Raw genomic sequence first — 18,410 nt, 5'->3', positions numbered from 1 at the left:
TGAGCTCAGAGAAAGTTCCCAGTGGGCCTCTCCACCGCCCTCCAGCTGCAGGCAATCACTCCCAGAGAGCATTTCCCCAATGAAGAGACCAGCTGTGAGAGACCACATAGTTTGTTATCCACAGAACTGATGTGAGAAGGAATTAAAGTCTTAAAGAACATGATATTCCTAAATGTGATATTCCCTTTTGAAAGTAGAGGAGGCTGGTTTAGAATAGCAAAATTCAAAAATCCAGTTTCATCAACTCTACATCCTCAACCATCACTTTAACTGCATATGCATACGTGTATTAGAAGTTTTAGGGTCTTGCTGTTTCCAAAACTTTGGTGCTCAAGGTTAATATCATTGCAACAAAAGTGAATTCTTCATTCTTTCTTCATTTGAGAGTTCCAGCAAAATAAGGGCTTCCTGAGCTCCTATTCTGGGGATGGTACTGTGTTCCAGCATTTGAGCCCCTATTCTGGGGAGATTCAGACAGTGTGGAGGAAGTGGTCCAGGATCCAGCACTCCAGTCTCTGTGTCAGTGATAATTCCAAGACACTTTCCTGTACTTGTGACTTCCTGGTGGATGTTTCTGTGACGAAAGGTAGCTGGAAGATGTAAGTCGCCAAAGTCTTCCAAGTAGTGAGTCATAGGGTTAGGATCAAAATCATGATGCCAGAACCATCTTTCTTTTATTCACACTCTGAGGGATGTCATAAATACCACCAACTATTGACTTCCCACTACCTGTTTTCTCTTCTTCTCTGGTTAATGATGCATCCAACTCAGCTTAATGGACAAAGTTACTCACTAATCACCAGGACAGACAAATAAACTAAAATGATCTACACTGAAAGTGTAATGGGGGGAAAATAAATTAGAGTTTCGGTTGAATTAAGCTAAATATAAGTCAACTGTGGGATGTGGCAGAGAAAAGAGATAATGCAATCTGACATTACTCATGTACAGCCTCTGGAGGGGGGATGTGCTAGACCAGTGGCCTGGCCCTCAGTATTCTTTGAGTTACTGATGTCTCTGAAAATATGAAAGCTAAGAAACTCTCTTTAGAAATAGTCATGCACATATAAAAATTTGAAGAACTTATTACGGAGTGAATGTTCTTATTGAATAATCATGTACTGTCAGTATTTAATTTCATATTCAGCAGTTCCTATGCATGAGCATCAGACCATGCCCATGAAAAAGGAATCACTCCCCCATTTTTTCACCCTCCCTGAGAGTAGGTAGGTGTTTCATGCAGCACCGTGACTCTAAGTCAAGAGCCTGCCAGGCACAGCAGGAGGGAGTCATTGCTGGGATTTCATGAGTCCTTACATGACCAGCTTTGCAGATCAGGCTTAATTTACACGCAAGGTCAGCAGAGGCAAGGATAGAACCCTAGAGCCACAAACCACAGTTGTAATCAGGAGACCCAGAAAGCAGGATGTTCCATTGGAATTTAATGAGAGGCATGTGAAACGTTTAGGGGAAAATGTGTGGATGTCTGCTACTTACTCTGAAATGCATCAAAAGATAAGACGGACCGTGGATGAATGGATGCCAAGTAAATAGACAGGTAAATAATAAACAAGTAGAGCAAAATATTAATGGCAAAATCTAAATGTGATCAATGTAAAATGTGTTTATTTTTCTGTTTGAAAATTTTCATATTAAAATTGGGAAAAAATAAAGTAATGTGGGATTCACTCAACCAGGTTGATCCCGATGGCAATAACTAACTGAATGAAAATATTCCAAGAATTGAAGCTTAATAATCAATGCAGGTTGCCTTTGTCATTAATCTTTTTGGGACCTGTCTCGCTGTGTGCCTTCAGTTTTATACGATAGTCAGTCATCAGAGAATCCAGTTTCGTAGAGTAACTGTTTCTCCTCACGTAGGCTGCGAGTCAGTGATGGTGGTGGTGGGAAATAGTACGTGTGGAGGGCATCTGCTGTTCTAATTTCCTTGATGGGCAAACATGGTAGAAAGATCAAATGTTCATGGATGTAAATGTGAAATGTTTCTGTTTCTTAATAGCATAAAACCACTTGTTTTTAATCAAGAAAAGTAAAAGCAACTAAGTCCACATTATAGTAATTTGGTCTTCCCTCTTGTACCTTCCAGAAGTTATTTATACTGTGTCCATGCTTAGCTCTCCTTTGTAAATGGACTGTTGGCTCTTTCCCATTTCTTCATGTATCCAGGCAGAGGTGTGTGTGATTCTGTCCTCCGTGCCCTGAAGTCTATCATCTTCATGTTTAATTTGTATTGCATGTAGTGGTAAAATATAATTCCTTTTTTATAGTAAACCAATCCCTTTTTTGGCTTTATTTCATGGTACAAGTTTGACCATTTCTTTGGCCTTTTTTTTTTTTCTTTAGAAATAAATTTTAAACTTCTAGAGGTTACAAAATAATGGAGTTCCCAGGCACTGCATTCCCAATGTTGACAAGTTATGTAACCATTGCATAGTCCTTAGCATCAGGAAATTAACATTGTTGCAATACTCTTCACCAACCTACAGACTTTATTTTTACTTTACTGGTTTCTCCACAAATGCCCCCTTTCTGGTCCAGGGTCTAGTCCAAGATCCCACACTGCATTTAGTTGGCCTATGTTTTCTATAATCATCTGTGACTGTTTCTTAGTTGTTCTTTTTCATGACCTGGAGACTTTAAAAAAGGGCTGGCGCCTTGTTTTCCAGCTTTTTTATTTTTTTTTTTTTTGAGGGGGGGTTGTCAATCTGTATCTGTCTGATGTTTCCTCATGACAACTGAGGTTATGTATTTTGGGTAAGAACACCACGTTTCCTTCTCAGCATATAATATCAGGGGGTACATGGTGTTACTATCTCATAGTACTGTTGATGGCTTGGTCCTAGGATCATTTGGTTATCATGGTCATGTCTACTGCTAAGTGACTAGGTTTCCCTTTGTAATAAGTAATTCATGGGGAGATAACTAGGGACTATGCACAGATTCCCTTCTTCACCATGCTTTCTATTCACTAATTTTAACATCGTTTCTTGATTCTTATCTATAACATCAATCCTGTGTTTCTTGTCTAGTGGAGATCTCCTGCTTCTATCATTCTTTTATTTATTTACTTGGAATTCTATTTATTAATTGGAATTCTAATTATTTATTATTAATTGAAATTGTACTGCAATGAAGAGCTGCCCCATCTTTCCCATTGACTTATGTATTCTTCTACTTCTATATGGATGGATTCATGGATACTATCCATGTTAAGATCTATCACTATCATTATTTATTTTGATGTTCAAATGGTACCAGATTTGAGCACTGATAAATTCCTTCCAGCTGGCTCTTGTGTTCTTTAAATATACTCTCCTCATCGTTATTTGAGAATGTCCTTACCTTCTGGCACCATAAAATATTCCAATGTTTATCTTGTAATTTACTTGTCCCAGCTCTGGTATCAGTCAATTTCCCAAGGAGCTCTTGATTTTCTTACTGAAGAATGGTGTTTAGAAAGTAAAATCTGGATCCTGGGTGTGCTCATGCCAGAAGGTGCTGCGGTTCTAGGCCCTTTCATCAAGCAGTCATAGAAAACAGAACATATGCACATCTGTATTTCTACCCATCAACATTCATAAAGACATGAGTTCAGATTGAACCAATTTATTTAAAGGTCCATCATTATTCCAACGATTTAACAAGTCACCTTTATCTTATACTAAGTTTTCACTGAAATTTGTATTGATTTTTGGACTTTTGTATTTTTTTAAAAGATTTTATTTATTTATTTCACAGACAGAAATCACAAGTAGGCAGAGAGAGAGGAGGAAGCAGGCTCCCCACTTAGCAGAGAGCTCGATGTAGGGCTCGATCCCAGGAGCTTGGGATCATGACCTGAGCCGAAGGCAGAGGCTTTAACCCACTGAGACACCCAGGCACCCCGGGACTTTTGTATTTTATTCGACTGGTCTATTTTTGTGTTTATGCACCAGTCCTACTTTCTTTTAATTACAGAAGCTATGCATATGTACCTTGTTATCTTGTTCAGCTGACAATAAAATTTCAAATCTCTTTCCCCCTCTTTTCCCTTTTGGAAAACATGATTTCCTTAGCCTCAGTTTCTGCTATTTATATTGAATTTAATTTTCTTATGTATGACTATCCCAGTACATTCTTTTCATCAAGTTTGAATTTACCTACATATAATCATTTTTTTCCTTTTATATTGAAGAAAAAATCCAAGTAAAGCATTCTTAAAAATAAATGATTCAAAAAGTCTTACTTAAAACAAAACAAAACAACAACAAAACTGGTTTCCTGTCTCACAGTGTTTTCATTCATCATATATAACCTCTTTTAATCTTTTTGTTATTTTTTCTTATACTTATTTTTATATTACTAAATACTTTACTTAAGTCACTATTTCCTAATTTGGTAACAGGAAATGGGAGAAATAGATGAACTGTTTTATTTTGTTTAAATAAATTGAATATAAAAACTTATTTATTGGGGCGCCTGGGTGGCTCAGTGGGTTAAGCCGCTGCCTTCAGCTCAAGTCATGATCTCAGGGTCCTGGGATCGAGTCCCGCATCGGGCTCTCTGCTCGGCAGGGAGTCTGCTTCCCTCTCTCTCTCTCTCTCTCTGCCTGCCTCTCTGTCTACTTGTGATCTCTGTCTGTCAAATTAACAGATAAAATCTTTAAAAAAAAACTTATTTATTACCTGATAATAACTTGAACAAGTACAAAAATGCTAGAATTCAGCATATGGGCTATGAAAGCACATTTGGGTTCAGATATTTTTTTTAAGCTGCTCCACAGAAACAAAATAAAAACCATTATTTGATGACTTCCAATCATGATATTAAGTAGAGTCTTGGCTCTTCCTCCTTCTCCTTCAATCCCCAATCATTACTGAACAGAAAATCCCAAGACAACACTATATATTTGTTTCTTTGTTGATTATGTTTATTTTCACATTTAGCTTAACTTTATTTTTCAGTCATTTTTTTCCTCCTCTTAATTTGGAAAACATAGTCAAATTTTTTTGTTCTTTGTGTTATTGATTTGATTTTTAATTAAAATGTTTAAGCTGTATTTCCATTCCTGAAATTATTGGTGACCACTGACTCCTCCCATGAAAGATAAGGAAATAAGTTCACTTTCAGTGATTCACAATATACCTGTGAGCTCTTTCCACTTTCTATTTTTTATAGGTAGACTCAAGAGTTTTTATTACAGTTCATTATAATTAAAATAATAAATACTTATAATGGACTATAATAAAACTATAATAAACTATAATGGTATAATAAATACTATACTAAAACTAAAATGCTATAATAAACTATAGCATAAGACTATGATATAAAACTATAATAAAATGGCTCTTTTTTCAAGAATTAGTATACTTCTATTGAGTTCTGTAACCACAGTCAAAAAACCTATGTAGACTAAATTTTCTGCTGCAATTGTTTTAGGTCTTCCCAATATGTCCATATGGAAATTTGTCCATTTGTGATTTATTTAACTTGATTTTCATCTTGATTAGCAGGGTTACGTCATTATAATATTTTATTTTTTAATTTTTGAAAATATTTATTATTTCAGAGAGAGAGAGAGAGAAAGCACACAGAGAGAGTGGGAGAGGGAGAAGCAGGCTCTCTTCTGCTGAGCAGGGAGCCTGATGCGGGGCTCTATCCCAGGACCCTGGGATCATGACCTGAGCTGAAGGCAGAGGCTTAACTGGCTGAGCCACCAGGTGCCCCTCATGTTGATATTTAAAAGAAGAATGTATATATTAATTATGCTTCCTGAATCCTTGCATATTTGAGAACCTCCTTCTGTCATGGTCACAAGGAATGAAAACTAAATTGGGAAAAGGTTTTGGACCCAGGTCCTTTCATTTTTCCAGACTTTAGAGTCCTGAATCCATTGGTTTCTGTCATCAACATTTATTTGAAGAAACCTGGGGGTAGTTTAAAAATTCAATAATTTATTGAAAAATTAAGGTATATTTCTCAATTTTTACAAATGTTGAGTAGTGCATGGTGATCCTTTTAAATCTGCATTTATAAGTTACTTCAGTTCAGGAATATTCCCTTCCATTATGTCTTTATTTATTTATTTTTTTAAGATTTTACTTATTTATTTGAGAGAGACAATGAGAGAGAGAAAGTAAGCATGAAAAGAGGGAGGGTCAGAGGGAGAAACAGACTCCTCACCAAGCCGAGAGCCTGATTCAGGACTCCATCCCAAGATTCCAGGATATGACCTGAGCTGAAGGCAGTCACTTAACCAACTGAGCCACCCAGGTGGCCCTCTATTATGTCTTTAAAAAGTGTATGTGTCCTGGCAACTGTGCTGTCTTTCTCTTCAGGGCTAAAGAGCTAAGTATTGGGTTCCTATAATGGGTTACCCATACAGACCCTCTTCTGTGTGCCTTGAATTTTTCCTTTTATTTTATTTTATTTTATTTTCGTGCTTGATATTTTTAAAGCCAGTACAATTTTTTTCTCCTCTGTGGTGCTCATCAGCTCTTTGATGCTGCTATTTTGTTTTAATTCCGTTGAAAATATTTTGTTATTTCCTTTTCATCTGAATTTATGGAGTATATGTTTCTTTAATTTCCTTGAGAAGATGAAGCACTGTTGTTGAAATATTTCTTCTCTTTCTTGGAGGTAAGTTTGATTGCTGTCTTTATTCTCATTTATATGTTCTTTTCTTTTCTTTTTTTTTCTTTCTCTCTCTCTCTCTCTTCCTTCTTTCCTTCCTTCCTCCCTCCTCTTCCTTCCTTCCTTCCTTCCTTCCTCCCTTTCTCCATTCCTCCCTTCCTGCCTTCCTTCCTGTGTGTTTTCGTCCTTGTGGATCATTTCTGCATATGTCTCTTCTTGCTCTTTAAAAGCTTTTATTCATTTCTCGAGTGCTGACAGTTCTATCCAGGTCTTCCTTTGATCCCCCGAACCACGCATAGATTTATTTTGGTTTGCTTCTTTGTTTTCATGGGCAGTGTTCAAATATTTCTTTAGGGTCAAGCATGAAGCATGGAAAGTATTTGGTAGGTTTTCTCCCTGTTCTGTTGTTTGATGGCTTCATACTGATACAAGCAAAGCTGGGGTCTGAGAGGTTGGAAGTAGAGGACAATGGTCTGCTGCCTGTGGTCTGTTGAGTGGCTAGAGAAATCCTTTCACTATTTTCTCACCCTGTTTTTTGGTTTATTATATTCAGCTTTTGGGGGAGAATATTTTCCCCAAGTCTTTTTCTCCCTGCTTCTTTATTGTTTGGAAGTTTATCTTTTGCTTTTCAGCACACCTATGCCCATGAGAAGAAAAAGGAGATAGGGGAAGAGAGGAGAGTCTAGCTGGATTATGATTTTTTTATGTTGAAATCCGTATCTCAACCCTTTCTGTATGTTCTAGGCAAAACCTAATCCAGTGCCTTTCTTTTTTTTTTATTTTACATTATTTTATTTTAATTCTAGTATAGCTCACATATAATGTTATATTAGTTTCAGGTGTACAATATAGTGATTCAACAATTCTTTTTTTTTGATTTTTTTAAATTTATTTTCAGCATAACAGTATTCATTATTTTTGCACCACATCCAGTGCTCCATGCAATCCGTGCCCTTTATAATACCCACCACCTGGTACCCCAATCTCCCACCCCCCTGCCACTTCAAACCCCTCAGATTGTTTTTCAGAGTCCTTAGTCTCTCATGATTCACCTCCCCTTCCAATTTACCCCAACTGCCTTCTCCTCTCTAACTCCCCATGTCCTCCATGCTATTTGTTATGCTCCACAAATAAGTGAAACCATATGCTAATTGACTCTCTCTGCTTGACTTATTTCACTCAGCATAATCTCTTCCAGTCCTGTCCATGTTGCTACAAAAATTGAGTATTCATCCTTTCTGATGGAGGCATAATACTCCATAGTGTATATGGACCACATTTTCCTTATCCATTCATCCATTGAAGGACATCTTGGTTCTTTCCACAGTTTGACTCTTCAATAAATGGTGCTGGGAAAACTGGACAGCTATATGTGCAAGAATGAAACTCGACCATTCTCTTATATCGTACACAAAGATAAACTCAAAATGGATAAAAGACCTCAACGTGAGACAGGAATCCATCAGAATCCTAGAGGAGAACATAGGCAGTAATCTCTTCGATATCAGCCACAGCAACTTCTTTCAAGATATGTCTCCAAAGGCATAGGAAACAAAAGCGAAAATAAACTTTTGGGACTTCATCAAAATCAAAAGCTTCTGCACAGCAAAGGAAATAGTCAAAAAATCAAAGAGGCAACCCACAGAATGGGAGAAGATATTTGCAAATGACAGTACAGACAAAAGGTTGATATCCAGGATCTATAATGAACTCCTCAAACTCAACACATACAAAACAGACAATCACATCAAAAAATGGGCAGAAGATATGAACAGACACTTCTCCAATCAAGACATACAAATGGCTATCAGACACATGAAAAAATGTTCATCATCACTAGCCATCAGGGATATTCAAATTAAAACCACATTGAGATACCACCTTACACCAGTTAGAAATTGGCCAAAATTAGCAAGACAGGAAACAACATGTGTTGGAGGGGATGTGGAGAAAGGGGAACCCTCTTACACTGTTGGTGGGAATACAAGTAGGTGCAGCCACTTTGGAGAACAGTGTGGAGATTCCTCAAGAAATTAAAAATAGAACTTCCCTATGACCCTGCAATTGCACTTCTGGGTATTTACCCCAAAGATACAGATGTCGTGAAAAGAGGGCCATCTGTACCCCAATCCAGTGCCTTTCTTAAAGGAATAGTAGCACGAGCTTCTAGTGGTAGTAACAGGAACTGCATATGGAGTAGCCACTCTGCCAGGCATGTCACCAAACACTTCTATAGAGAATGTTTCATTTTCATTTTATATTCTCAATAATATTAATGATCACCATTATTGTCCCATTATATATAATGGGCAAATTTATCGGAAGGTTATGTTGCCAGTAAATGGAGAAATCAGAGACTCTCTGACCCCAACGCCGAGGCTCTCAATTGTTCATATTCCTTTGGAAGCAAAGGCCTTCAAGTAGGATGTCTGGTGCTCCAAGACCTTTTCTTTTTTTTCTTTTTTTTTTTTTTTTAAAGATTTTATTTATTTATTTGACAGAGAGAAATCACAAGTAGGCAGAGAGGCAGGCAGAGAGAGAGAGAGGGAAGCAGGCTCCCTGCTGAGCAGAGAGCCCGATGCGGGACTCGATCCCAGGACCCTGAGATCATGACCTGAGCCGAAGGCAGCGGCTTAACCCACTGAGCCACCCAGGCGCCCCTCCAAGACCTTTTCTTTCTTTTCATTTTGTTCAAATGCTTTTATGAGCCCTCTTTCTAACATTCCCTTGGAGGAGTGTGCCTGAATGCCTCAGTTCTCAAGAGCCTGGCTCCAACAGGGCTCCTGTTCTCAGAGTTGCTAGTGTCCATGGGTCCTTCTTTGCACAGAAGGACCAGACTGGAATCCTCTTGATGAAAAAGGTGAAGGCCACTTTGTTATTTCTTAGGAATAGGATTTTAAATGGCATGACAAATCCAAACTATGGTGGCCTAAAGCTGGCCTTGGGAGCTGCTGTGGGAGCAACCTTGGGAGAACCCGATGCTCTCTGAGGACAACACATACTTCTGAGCTACAATCCACAGATTTGTCCCCAGAGGATGGGTAGAGACACCTGGATCTTTACTGGCAGTTTGGTAAATTCAGCTTTACCTCACTTAATTAGATCCTGCTTTCTCCAGCTCATAGTTGCTCTCAGGAAGGCAGGTTTGGCTGGGTCCATACTCATTCAGCACAGAAAACAGGACTGTTGAACGTGTCTCTGTGCTCAATTTGGTGCCCTCTTGCTGACTACATTTGTGTGTGTTCTTCAGTATGGTGAAAGGAGATACTACATTGATATATGTATATATGTAAAATTTCATAATGTTTAATAGAGAAAATTTAGGAAGTACTTAAAAGCAGTCATGATTCCACTATCCAGGGATATCCACTCTCCTATTTTGATGAATCCCATGTTTTCTCTACTTGTATATGTGTGCATATTCTATTTATCTAATGTGGATGAGTGCTTTAAAATATTAATATATATGAACTGATTCATGAAACAATTTTATTTTACAGGATGATTTTTGTATGGGTATGTTAGTATTTCTTTACCAACAAGGACGTTTCTTGATGTCAGTTTACATTGTACATGGTGAGAGAAAGGATTCTGACCAGGAACCTCAGGGACATATGCCGGTTCTCTTAGACCTTGAGTTTCTTCCTTGGGCCTTTCTGTGTCTTTGAATTCTAAGAGGAACTGTAAGGACAGTGTTGCTCTGGCACCTTCAGGATTAGGTCTTGCCCAGAATGTCAATATACTGAAAGGGTAGACAGACCTATTCATGTGTGTAGATTGAAGTCTTTAAGGGATCAAATCAGTGAAGACATGGGGAATCACTTCAACTAATTCTGTTAAAAAGAAGGAGGAAACTAGGGGAGATAGAGAGAAAGAGAGAGATAATGGGAGGGAGGGAAGGAAGGAAATGAAGAGAGACTAAGACTTCACTTGTTATTGGAAATTTTCTTTACACTTTTCATAAGCTTGGGAATGAGTGCTCTGTTCAGGGAAGCATAGAGCAGTGATATTAATAATTGAGGGCAAATGATAATAAAATAATTACACAGTTTTAGAAAATATTTGTTTATTTGTTTGGGGGGGGTGTTTGAGTGGGGGAACAGGGGCAGACAAAAGCGAGAGAAAGTCTCAAGGAGACTCCCTGCTGAGCATGGGACCTGATTTGGGGGTTTGATGCCACAACCCTGAGACCATGACCTGAGCCAAAACCAAGAGTTGGACACTCAACCAGCTGAGCTACCCAAGCACCCCTGCACGTGTAAGGGGCCACTTTTAATCCTTGTAGTCACCTTTGGTGGAAGGTTTTATCATTATATCCCTATTTTACAATGGGGAAATTGAGGCACACAGACAGAAGTATAGAGCTCTCATGCTCAGAGTGGAAGAGAATGACCCAGCCTTCCTTTGTCACAGACCAAAACAGAGGGAAGTGCTCCAGTGAACTCACCACATAGCCTGCCATGCCTGGAGCTATGGTGTTTGTAGGAATGGACACCCTCCTGTCTGTTTCCAAAATGCCTTGAGATTCCAACTCTGGTGGTCTTGACAGCAGTTTGTCACTCAGAAATAGGAACCAAAGTACCTATCACGCTCTAGAAACCCTGAACGTTGTCATGATGTAACAAGGGCAGAATCATTCAAAGATCATTTTTTTTAAAATTCACATACACTTCTCATCCCTTTTGTACTCTTTGACTCATCCCTCCTTTTTCCCAAATATAATTCTCCTGAAACTTTTTAAAGAAATCAATGTCTGAAGTTCATGCTTAATTTCAAAATGGCCACTCACCATGGCACCAGATAGATTTTGAAGTGGACCCATGTAGGCACTGGAGGCTGTGAAGAATTACTGTTGCTTTGATAAGGACATGTTATTTCTGTCCTTGAAGGGGATGCTTGTGGAGACTTTCCTGAGTGTGTGGAGGTGGAGGGAACTGAAACTGTAGTTAGGGCCAGTCTCAGTCTATTTAAGGTCCTAATGCTGTTGGACATTGGTAACTAATGCAAAAGAAGTGGCTAAGAGGGTGATGGTATTCTTGGTCTCATGTAAGTCAGGCAAGGTGTCTTCTTTGTAAAACTGGGCAGTGGCTGGGGGAGAGAGAACTATTTCATAAAGCAATTATAGCCTCATTTGCTCAAAAACCCTCAAAGAGCCAGGGACTTATGCATAGGCTATTTTGTTTAGTTGACTTTTCCAGCTTACAGAAATTTAAACAGATAATTATTTATTTCAACCAATACTGAAACACTTGTTAAAATCAAGGGCATTATTGAAACCATTACTGGATCTTTGTTTTGTCCTTGAAAATTTATGGTACCTGAGGACCATCTTTATGAACTTGACTTTCATTATGTGGTAGTATAGTTGTAGAGGTTTAAAATAAATGACTGAATGTGTATAAATCCCATGTTATCCTTAAGAACTTAGATTACAAATAATTCCTGACACAAACTTGCTTTGCTGCCATTTCTTTAAAGCGGTGTGGTCTAAGAGAACAAAATAAACACAGGATCCAGACACACAGCCCAGGGCTCCAGTCCCTGCTTGTTCAGAGGCTACTGGCCAGGAAATAGTAGAAAAACAGCCTCCTTGGGCCTCAGGTCCTTCTTCAGTAAAATGAGTTGCTGCATCAAAGATCTTTAAGGACTCTTCTAGCAGTAATATTTGATAACTTATAAGTTGGGGGGGAAGAGAGAAGGAAGGAGGAAGGGAATGAAGGAATGAAGGAGGGAAGGAGAAAGGGAGAGGAGGTAGGAAAGACATGAAAGAAATGAAGATTCAAATTAGTTGGGCTCTTCTTATGTGCTTGTTACAGGGACAACATGCACAACTATTCAAACCTCTCCCCCCCTTAATGGGGATAGATTTTTTTTTTAAGATTTTATTTTTTATTTATTTATTTGACAGACAGAGATCACAAGTAGGCAGAGAAGCAGGCAGAGAGAGAGAGAAGGGGAAGCAGGCTCTCCGCTGAGCAGAGAGCCCATTGTGGGGCTCGATCCCAGGACCCTGGGTTCATGACCCGAGCTGAAAGCAGAGGTCTTAACCCATTGAGCCACCCAGGCGCCCCATTGGGGATAGATCTTTAGATGCTCAGCCACACTCTAGCCATGACTCCTTTGGGCTGAGCAGGGTAGATATCTAAAGTTACAGCACTGGAACTGGCTGAAAAAGACTAGATTGATTCGCATTAGGAAGGGCAGCAAACCAAATCTAGAAAAATAAATTTTGGAGGGAGAGACTGTCGAGCAGCTTCTGGGTAGATTTTGGGAAATAGAAGCACGGAGGAAATTTAGGAAATTTCCTCCATGTGGTCATGAAGATCTAAACCATGTTTTCCACTCTTCAGGACTTCAGGGAATGTTTAAATTGCTCATCAGTGGTTCACCTTGTGCCTCATGCCATGACAAGCCCAGTCCCATTTTATCAGTGTTATGAGGTTCTGCTGGCTGGGAATGAGAGAAAGAAGGCACAACTGAATTCTCATTGTGCATCGAGACAACACTTGGGTTGTGCATTTTTAGGAGGAGACTTCAAGGAAAATGAAGATGAAGGAAAATGTAGAATTACAAAGGCAGGATGAAACTTCGAAAATGACAAGCAGGAGAAGGTGAGCATTCGTTGGTAGCGGGAAAATCACATTTGCCCCTGCTGTTGCTGTTTTGTTCTTAAGGGAGAAGTTTTCTTCTTTTGATCTTCCAAATACCTTGTTAGAAAGTGAAAACTCCAATTGAGGAAATGCTCTCAGGACGGATTGGCAGGAGAGTGCTGACCAAGTGGAGCTGTCAGTGAAGGCAATGCTGGATGGAAGAGCCCTTAGGCTGAAATGATCCCCCAGAGATTCTGGATAGTGCTACCAAGAGTGCCTGCTTTGGAGCACTGGACCAGGAGCCCACAGCAGCTCCTGCTCCGGGTGGCTGCTTCTGGACCCCGTATGCTCCAGACCAGCAGAAGGAAGGGAAGCATGGAAGATTTTTTTTTCTGGCTTGCTCCTTTTTTTGGTTCTCTAGTGATTTGAGGGTCCTCTCCAGCTGTGAGGATGTCTAACCTGGTTAAAAGCTAACAGATTGCTGTGAACGCATGACAATTAAAATTAGATAAAATCATTTATAAACATTATTCTAAATAAGGATGCCCCAGCTGTTGGTGGCTCTTTTGAAGGCATCCGATTTGCAGTCAGAGTGTAGGGGTTTATTGCTCTGTACTCAAATGTTCTTGTAACAATCTTGGGTTTTTTTTTTTTTTTTTTTCTTTACCCCTTAAATTTCTGTAGGCTTTTTATTTCACTTAAAAATTCTGCTTCCAGAAGGATTATTCCAGCTGAAAGATGTTCTGAGGAATGGAGATTAGGAGACTCTGTGCCTCTGATATAGAAATGATTGGGGGGGAAATACAAACCTCCCTTGCACATTTTCTCAGGTCAGAAATGACCAGCAATAATAGTCATCCAGTGATCCAGTGATGTGCGTCTTTCTGCCCAAATATTCATATCACTGAGCTGAGTGACAAGCCCAACACTTTACTAGTGCGTATCTGTTGAAGAAGGTTGTTCCTTTTAGTGCAGCCAAATGTTTCAATTCTGTCTTTGGGTTATAATTTAAAGTATAAATACTTAACAATGGTAAGGCAGTGTCTTTCAAGCAGAAATAAATCTATCATCACTACACATGTGTAAGAATATAAAATAAAAATGCTTATTAGTAACCACCTACTCCAATGAACAAATTTTAGTAAGTTTGAAATAGCATTTTTTACTCACCTTAAAGGCACAAAAAAAAATGTGGATGAGTTGGTTTTTTTTTTAATAATTTATTTTTTCTGCTCTCCTCTTAGCTGTAAGCTAACTCTACACTCACAGAAAATCTCACAGGATAGATGGTATATGAAATTTCATATCTTCTTCCCTGGAGTTGGGACTTTTGATGTTCATGTAGTTCGTCTACATATTATAACTTCTGTTTTGTAACTAAATTGAATGTGGTCCCTACAGAGAGTATACTAGATCGAATTTTGCAATTTAATATAGTAGGTAAGAGAGAATCCCAGTTGTTCATCTTTAGGTAAATACTTAGGAAATGTGTGGAAAAGCAAAGCTTACTTTATACCTACAAATGTGTTCTCCAGTGCTTTGCCAAATCGGGGACAGAGCCTCTTGACTATTTGGGCTGGTGAAGTCTGGGAGAAAGGAGTCCTTTCTGTCTGGGTTTGGGTTACTGTTGGGGCAACTTATCCACCCCAAGGCAGGGTCTAGAAGCTGGGCACCCCAGGAGGCATACTAAGACCAGTAAAAACAACATCAGAATAGGAGAGTCAGAACAAAGACCTGGAGAAGCTGTAGGACGGACCCCCCAGGGGTTAAAGGCGGCCATAAAAATGTTGAGTGACACATAGAGAAGCTCTTGAGGCCCAAGAAGTTGGTTGATGTGAGCAAAGTGATGATTGCACTTTTTGAATTACAAATACTTAAGTTTATTTTCTGCTTATAAAAGTGATACTTGTTTACTGAATAAAACTTGGAAAGTACGGAAATCTCTCAAGTAGGAAAAAGAAATTGGTCATGGTGTCTCTTCCCCTAACTGGAGTTAGCCATTTTGAATCTTGTACCCAGTGTCCTTCCTTTAATTCATATTTCCAAGCATGTAAACCTAAGTAAGATCATGTCATATGTGTGTATATAACTGTATGTCATTATTTCTCTGTATTCATTTATTCAACATTTAAGAAGCATTTACCACATGATTGCTGAAAGTCCTGGACCTTAGGGTTCAATAATGAGCCCTACAGAGTTCTGTCCCTCAGGCTACTTTTGCAGGTGGAAGTTTTTAGGGGAATAAGACCACACTCGGCTCTGAGACAACTTCCCTGTACTTTGGGGTAGGATGCAGGTCAGACATTCAAAGAAGTATATGAGAGTCTTCAACTAGGAATAGGCCCATGCTTGCCCTTTGTGTTGGCTGTGCTAGGTTCTGGCTGAAGACAAGTCAGGTAAATGAGGAGTTCCTTTTCTTGTGGAGCTTACATAAAGTTGGCCAGCGGAGGGGTAAATATTAAAAATACAACCAATGAGGCAAGACCACTCCCATCTTCCTATAACTCAGTCTATCAGTGTACCTGTGCAGGTACCCAGATGCCTTCTCCTGTCACATGGGTTTGTCACCAGTCCAGTATGACATGAACTCTGTTCTTGTGTGAGGAATCCTCCCCTCTCACCTTTTCAAGGACTTTGTCTTGTCTTCTTTCCTGTTCTCTCTTGCATTCCTGTATCACCTACTTCCCCCTCTGTACAGGACCATTCTCATTAGCATACAAACAAACTCTAGAATTAACCATCTTAAAAAAATATTTCTCGACCCCCTCTTCCCTTTCAGTGACCAACCTATTTCTCTAACCCCTTTCATAGCATAATGTTTTCAGGGTGTCCTATACTTGCTGTAACATCCTTCTTTTTATTGCTACTTCTCTTTGTTCCAATAAAGCCTCTGTCATATTTTTGTATCTGCCACTGATGACTTCCATGAGGCCAAATCCAATGCTCATGTCTCAGTCCTATTCTTTTCAGAACCTAGAGTACGTTCAACATTCTTGAACATTTTTCCTGTCATGAAGTACTTTATATCAAAAACTTCCACAACAGGATACTCATCTGTTATTCTTCCTACTTCTTGGCCAGGGTCCAGGCCTCCAGACTGGCTTCCCAGCTTCCACTCATTCCCCATTCAACTGCAATCTATGTGCAATTTTTAAAAATGTAAATAAGATTATGTAATTCCCTCACTTACACTCTTCAGTGACAGCCTCTTTCCCACAGAATAACATCCAAGTCTGCTCTGTAGGCTGCAGTCTGATTCCTGCCTCCCCTCTGACCTCATAGCCACCATTCTCCTGTTGGTTCACTGCCCATCAGCTACCTTGGCTGCTTCATGTTCCAGGTCAATCTGGCCAAGGTGGTTTTCCTCCTCGGGGCATTCACTCTTCTGCAGCCCTTAGTCTGGAGAGTCTGTTGTCTGTATCTTTTCATACTAACTCCCTCTCATCATTCAAGTTTTTTTTTTTTTTTTCCTGACATATTTGGATTTTATCACCAGAGCTTCCCCACACAAGTTTGAGAAACTTCCATTTGCATTCTTTGATTTCATTTGTGAAATGCTTTTTTTTTTTTTTTTTTTAAAGCTAATGTTTACTAAGGATTTGGTATGTGCCGGGCATTAGGTTATTTTCCACAACCCATTTTAGTGATAAGAGACCAGTTCTCTGAACAGATTGCATTATTGAGCAGTGTTTGCCGCATATCCATTATGTTGGCAAGGTATCAGAAACGTAGACATTTCAAGTTGTTAATAAGGCATGGATACGAGCTGCCCACATGGTAAAAAATAATGGTAAACTGGCTGTTAACATTGATGGGATGCTTGTGATCTGGTAGGTGCTGAGCTAACTTCTTCACATGCATGAGCTCCTTTAATCCTAATGCAATCTTGTGAGGTAGGCTATTTTATCATCCCCATTTTACAGAAGAAGACACTGAGAATTACAGAAGTTAAATGATTTTCCAAGATGACACATCTATTAAGTTAAGATATGTAAATCTAGTGGTCTCAATTTAGAGCTACACTCTTATATTTCAGAATGATATATTTGGTGTGATGCCATTTATGTTTTTTAAAAAAACTTTACAAAATGATACCAACAGGACTTTTGTGAGTTATGTATATGGGATGTATGTATGTAAATGAAGAGAAAAGATCAAAGATGATAGACCTTGAACTTAAAAGTGACTACCTCCCAAAGGAGTTGAGGGATGATGAAATTGAGGATGGCCACAAAGGGTTTATACTTATCTCTAAGTTTTATCACTTCTCGGCCTTTTGGCTAAGATCAAGTGTAGTATCTGTTCTTATCAGTTTAATATACTTATCTCTAAGTTTTAAAAACTTTGTTTTGCAAGGTAAATATGTATTTACCTTATTGTAAATAAGGTAGGATGTCCTCATTTTTCACTTTATTATGAATGCAGGAGTGATCATTCTTTTACCATTTATGAGTAACCACCCGAGAACCTGCTATTTCTGGCCCTCAGTCTGCTTTTATACATTCTAGACTATTCCTACATTCTCTCATTCACTCTAAATCTGGTAAATTATAAGGAGCATCAAGGATTAAATTCATTAGCAATTTTATAGAGAAGTGTTTCTTCATATTTCCGTGCATACATTTTTTAATGATATTTAATATCTAATGGGCAAGCTTTCAGGTGATAAAACAAGTGGCACAGACTTCTCTCCCCAGAGCTGAACTCTTATGATCACATTTTGTGAACCAACAGAACACAGGTGATTCAGTGCTTATGAGGGTATTAAATATGAAACAGAAGCTCTTGTCCATTTAGTCTTAAAGAGCATTATACAGAAATATTTTACAGTCTAGATAGGATCTCTGATGAGTGGTTATCAGAAGTCACCTTTGAACTTGAAACACTTTTATACCCATGATGTTCTTTGAGGCTCAAGACTGTGAAGGAAGAAGGATGTGGTATATTTTAAGTCCATTCTCTGGATAAGAAAACTGAGATGGGGAAAGGTGACTTGACTTGCCCATTGTTAGAGCCACTCAGAGTCTGAGATTCCACACCAGGTTTTCTACATTCAAATGCTCTGGTATTTTTCACTAGAGTGTGTTGCCTCCCAAGTTCTTTCAGGGTTGACCAGATGCTCTTTTACAATTACAGGCACTATAAATTGCATTTTATACATTTTATAATTTGCAGTAAGACTGA

General features: G+C 38.9%; 1 pseudogene; it reads left to right on the top strand.

Moving 5' to 3' along the window:
* Positions 1-17,486: 17,486 nt before the first annotated feature.
* On the top strand, positions 17,487-17,603 carry LOC122894779 (annotated as a pseudogene).
* The last annotated feature ends 807 nt before the right edge of the window (positions 17,604-18,410 follow it).

This window comes from Neovison vison, chromosome 13 (genome assembly GCF_020171115.1).
Source record: "Neovison vison isolate M4711 chromosome 13, ASM_NN_V1, whole genome shotgun sequence".
Classification (NCBI taxonomy): domain Eukaryota; kingdom Metazoa; phylum Chordata; class Mammalia; order Carnivora; family Mustelidae; genus Neogale; species Neogale vison.
The sequence above is the reverse complement of the archived record's forward strand: the minus strand, read 5'-3'. Positions and strand labels throughout refer to the sequence as shown.